Here is a 6,000-nt window from a genome sequence, read left to right as displayed (position 1 = left end):
CAGGGTCGTGGGATCAAGCCCCGCGTCAGGCTCCACCCACCTAAGATTCTCTCTCTCCCTCTGCCCCACTTCCCTGCCCCCACCTCCCTGCTCACACGTGCTCTTTTTTTTTCTAAAATTAAAAAGTAAAAACCCACCAACACATCCCTCAGTACACATCTACAAACACAGCACTCACGCATCAACAGACACAGAGACTCCTAGAACTTTCACAGACATGCTCACACATACAGCATACCTCTCACCCCGTGAGACCCACAGGCCAACACTCTGGCCTAAACAGCCATATCCTCTTGTTCACCCCCAGGCTGTGCTGGCACCAAGGTCAGCGTGGAGTGTCCCGGAGACCCTGCCATGCCTCTGCAAGGGCCTGGGAATCTGAGACGGACGAGGGCCTGTAAGAGGCCAAGGACACCACGCCCTCTGGAAAGAGCTGGCGGTGATTTGGAGCAAGTGCCCAGGCAGCTGGGGGCCGGGAGCTCAGCCCCCACATTCTCCCCACCCAACAGGAGTAAGTGGGTGGGTGTTCCTTAATGGGGGGGGCACAGGGGCAGAGTAAAGATGGAGGAGTTCAGCTACTATGTGGGTTTAGGATTCCTTCTTTCATTCATTCGATACTTAACATTTTCTGAATCAGGCAAAACAAAGACAAATAGACAAAGCCTCTGCCCCCAGGAGTGCAGTCTAAGGGGTGAGCAGGCACACCCAGAGCTGTGCTGTTGTTTTACACATTGTGACAACGTCTACGAGGCCTCCAGAGATCTGGGTTGCATCTGAGGCCTTGGGCCACTGAGCATTCACATTCTTCTCTGAGCCTCAGTTTCCTCATCTGAGAAATAGGGACCGCAATCTCCCTGACCACCTGCCAGGTTTGTTGTTAGAATCAAATTCGATGATGGATGTGGCAGCGCTTTGGGGGGAATGGGAAAGTTTTAGTAAAATAAGACATTTATTAGGCACTGGCTGTGTGCCAGATCTATGGTATAGGACTGTGGGTAGGTGCATGGGCCCTGGAGTCAGAGAAACCCGGCTGGGTTCTAATCTCTGCTTTGCCAGGACTAGCTGTGTGAGCTTGAGCAGCTTCCTTAATCTCTCTGAGCTTCTACTTTCTCATCCATAATTGTTGTGTAATAATAATACTTTATATGAATGCAGTGGGATAGTGTACCTAAAAGCATGGGGCCTGCCACAAAGCAGATGTGCAAGTAAGTCAGTTCCTATATTTATGTATAAGCTTTCTCTTATTCATTCACCAAACTCTTGCTGAGCATTTACCGTGAACCAGGCATGATTCTAAGGGCTCTCCAAATTCTGACTCATTTAATCCTTCTAGCAACTCTACTATTATCCCTGTTTTACAGCCAAGGAAACTGAGGCCCAGAGAGGTCCCGGTCACTTATTTGAGGTCACACAGCTGCTGGAAGTCAGAGATGGAATTGGAACCCAGGTCTGTCGGTGTCTCTAAGCCCATCTATAAGACATGCATTTCCCTCTTAGGGCTCAAAGTCCTCCCCTCTCCCAAGCAGCAAGCAACCCCTATTAAATAAATCATCCAGTAACGGTTTCTAATTCCCAGACTTGGTTGCAAATGAATTATTCACATTGTAGGGCCTGCAAACGGCCGGCTGGGCCTCATTACCCAAGAAGGGCTCCCCGCCCGCAAGATGCTACTCCCTCCCCTGGGCATGGGTCCTGGTGGGCCAGCCAGAGGCTGCCAGAGTGTTGGCGGGTGCCGGGGCTGCTCAGGGAACTAGGGGGAGGGACTCTCCTCCTCCCATTCGCAGCCTTTGCTTTCTAATAAGCTCACGGCCTGGCATTGTTAAGAGAACATAAGCTCTGGACTCCGCCAGTTCTGGGTTCCCATCCTGGCTCTGCCCTGAGCAGCTGTGTGACCTCAGCTAGGTGGCCTACCCTCTCTGGGCCTCTGGAGAGGCTGACCGGCCCACCCCACTTCACACGTTCCCTTCTTCTTCCATTTGTGGGCTGAGGCTTGTGCTGCCCAGCCAGGCCCTGTGCTGGAAGCTGGGGACAGAGGTCCCGTCCTGCGGGGATGCTCATTCTCCTGTGTCTCATCTTCTATCCCCGGTATCCGGCTGAAAGCCAGGTCTGAGCCAGAGCCCGGGGCTGGTTGTAGGGGATACTGGGTGCTCCAGGGCCAATTACCCACCCCAGCTGCTCGGAACTCCCGACTGCTGATGGCTCACTGGGTTACCCCCGCTGCCAGGGCAGCAGGAACCAGTGCCTGACCCATGTGAAGGTACCAAGGCCCAGCTCTCTTGCCCCAATTGGGACAACCTGAAGGACTGTCCCAGCCCCAGGGGTCTCCACAGGGGCCTCGGCTGCAGCCTCATTGTGGGTCAGCCTCTCCCTCTGCCCAGTCCTGCCTTCCTCCTTCCTTCCATGGTATCTCCCCAGGGCATGCCCTGACAAACCTGTGTGTAACCCTCCAGCTCAGCGGGTTTCCAGGAACTCCGCGTATCGTACCTGTCACAGACAGGGCCCAATCTCAGCCTCAAATGGGACCCAGTCCAGGTCACCAGTACTCAGTACCGCTTATGGGCCGAGCCTACATTCTGCCCCAGTCCGAGCTCCGCTTCTCGTCCCACACTGAGCCCAGGTATCCCATGGGAAGCAGAGGATTGACAAAGGCAGAAGTAAGAGATAATAAATGGAAGGTTGAAGGGGATTGGAGCCTGGCGTAGACTGAGAACAGGACCAAAGCAGACCTCCCTGGAGAAGATGAACCGACAGCCCAGTCAGCCAGGAGGTGGGGGGTCACAGAATCTCACTTCCCAGAGAAGGCTTTTTCAGAGACAACTGAACAGGATCTTCTTTATGGAAAAACCAAATCTGAACCGAGAATGATAAGAATGGTCCTAATAGCTGCCATTTCTCGAGCAAGGAGTGTGTGTCCTGGGCACCGTGCCATGGGGTCTACGTGGTGGTCTTACTGCCTCCTCAGAACAGCCTCATGAGGTTCCATTATCACCCACTTTACAGATGAGGAAGCTGAGGCTCAGAGAGCTGAAATGACTTGCCTTGTGCCTCAGACATGGCAGAGCCAGCATTCGAACCCTGGACCATTCTGTGCTTCTGTGGGATCTAGGCTCAAGCAGAGACTGGTCTCCCAAAGCAAGATCCAGAAGGGGCTTCTAGGCCCCATGGGTCACCTGAACAAGCTGTTCACCAAGTCCCTGCAAGTGCCCAGGGCTGCAAAGGAGTCAGGAAAAGAGTGGTGGGCAGTCCGTGGGCCCGTGTAAGGTGACCTGGCCCCAGCTTCAGGCAGGCCGCCGTTCTCAGGGCCCTCCAGTTCCCATTATTTGATTCCTACAGCCATGCACATATCCATCCACCCACGCTTCCGTGCATTCTTCCATCCACAACTGTGCAGTGAGCGTTCACTGTGGACCAGGTCTGGCCTGGGTGCTTGGGACAGAGCGGGCACAGCCCGTCCTCGTGGAGTGTACAGGCTGGCAGGGGAGCCACGTGTTAAACAAACAGCCCACGAAGCCCGGATGCATCACCACTGTGCTAAGTGCTGGGAAGAGGCAGCTCAGGATGTCGTGAGTGGATGTAACAAGGACGTCTCTCTTGGGAGTGTTCTCTGGGCCCCAGGGAACTAGTGGGCGGGAAACCTGCTGAGACAGCCCCATGGGCTTGGCCTCAGGGGACAGAAGCTGTGAGAAAAGGGTGAATGATGCCCCAGCGGAGCCAACTGGCCCGGTGAGGCTGCAGCCAGCCCACCTTCAGATGGGGGTTCCTTGGCTGCAGCAGGAAGTAAGTCGGGAGGTTAGTGAGGGTTGGGGGTCTTTTGAAAATCTCCCTCCAGATTTCCTTTGTGAGCCTTCCCAGCTGGAGCCTGAAGCCTCCAAGAACTGTATCAGAGTTTTAGGAAACACAAGAGAAGTTATTTCAGGAGAAGGGAACAGCATGAGCATACGTGTGGAGGTGGGGATAGTAGACAGACTCAGGAAGGTAGAGCAAGGAGAGAAAAGGGAGGAGAAACTGAGCTGTGGTCCTCAGGGGTTTCATTAGCACCCTGGGGGCTTGGTCCCCACCCTATACCAGTAGTAGTGATTACTGTGGAAAGCTGTGTGCCCCAAGAAGGTCATGTGTGACCCCCACTTCGTCCTCACCAGATCCAGTAAGATTTTTGCAGCTGGACCCCATTTTACAGACAGCAAAACCAAAGCCAGGGGAGGTTAACTGTGTCACCCAAGAGCACAGAGTTAGCAAGTAAAGGGTCAGGATTCAATCCCAGCCCGTGATCTTTTTTTTTTTTTTTTTTTTTTTCAAATCCCAGCCCATATTCTTAACAACTCCCCTAGTGTGCTCAGCAAACAGTGGGAGGAAATCCGGATATATGATGGGCAGCGCCCATGCTCACTCCACTGTGGTCTTGTCTGGCCCTCCCACTAAACAGAGTTTATTTACCTCTGTCACCGCACGACACTGCACCCACAACTGGTGCTTAGAAAATATCGTGAATAAATAACCATCCTAAGTGCTCACCATGTGCCACATCAGCACAGCCCTGTGAGGTTGATACGATTATTAGCCCCATTTCACAGGTGGGGAAACTGAGACTCGGCTAGTAGGGGGTAAGGCCGTGATTCACTAAGCAGCAGGTAAATAAATCAGCAAACTCATTGATAAGTGTGAGTAATGACCAGTGAATGGATAAGAGCAAAGGTAAATAAGTAAGTAAGGAGTTGAAGGAGGGACAGAGGGAGCCAAGGTGAGATGTAGGTCTCAGTGGCGTGCAGGAGAGGTAAAGGCCATTACACCTGTCCCACCTCCAGCTCCCAGGAAAAGGGCTTTTTCTGCTCCCAAGATGGCCTGGGGTCTTTCCAGGCTGTTGCCTAGCAACAGTGCCCTCACCCCGGCCCCTCCCCCTTTGACTGGCCAGAGCTGGGACACAAGCAGCCAGCCCCAAGCCCCCCATGGGAATGGGGACCCTGGGCTCTCAGGCTGGGGGCACGAAGGCCAGGGCCAGAGAGGTGGGCCTGGCTGGGCTCCAAGGCTGAGAGAAATGCCCCAAGACCTACCCGAGGGAAGGGCTGCTTCCATTTATTCTGCAGACTGTCCATCTGGCACTGGGTTCATAGCTGCCCAGAGCAGTGACCTGGGGCCCTGAGTTCAAAGCCCTGGGCTGGAGATCTTGTATGAGTCACTTCCCTTCCTGAATCCATTTCCTCATCTGTAGAATGGGGACACGGTGCCCACTCGTCGGGGGGACAGTGTGGGAATAGAGCGGGGCCAGGCAAGCCTTCACGCCAGGAGTGTGCCGGCCACTTCTAGAGGAGAAAGATCTGGGGCGAAGACCTGTCACAGCCCCCTCCAAGAGAGGATAGCGTGCCCTGCGTGGGAGTGGAGGCCTCGAGGGCTCCCTGAGGAGGTGGGCCTGTGGGACCTCCCTCAGTGGGGATGGCAGAGGAAGCAAACATCCTTTCTAAGGCCCTGAGGCCAGAGACGGGAGCCCACCCAGTCGCAGTGACTATTTGCCCACGGCCAGGCACATTTACGTTTAGTCCTTACTGAAGCTCCAGAGTTTGGAAGCTGTGCCCCCAGCTCAGAGGAAACCACGGGTTGGCTCAGAAAGGTAAAGAGACTTGCTCTGGGTCACACAGCTGGTGAGCCGAGTGGCAGTGAAGTCCAGCTCCCTTTCTCCTGCTCAGACGGGTGGAGCCGAGAGCAAGTGGCAAAACAATGCCACCATGGAGTCCTGAGGGGCCCCTCCCGGCCCCGTGAGGGAGTCTGGACTTTGTGCAGAGGGCAGTGGGGAGCCACTGATGGTTTCTGAGCTGGGAGAGAAATGACCCAGGCTGGGTCCTCAGGTCCCTAGGTGCTGTCCTGGGCCATCTGTCTCCACCTCCCAACCCTGCCACCCTCTGCATCCACCCACCCCCCCCCCCCCCCGCTTCTCAACCACACCGAGAAGCCATGTGTGACGGAGGAGAATGTAAAAATATATGTGTAACTGAACAACAACGTGCTGAC

Source organism: Panthera pardus, unplaced genomic scaffold, assembly GCF_024362965.1.
Source record: "Panthera pardus isolate Hobbes unplaced genomic scaffold, ASM2436296v1 HiC_scaffold_20, whole genome shotgun sequence".
Lineage (NCBI taxonomy): Eukaryota > Metazoa > Chordata > Mammalia > Carnivora > Felidae > Panthera > Panthera pardus.
This window is presented reverse-complemented; position numbering follows the sequence as displayed.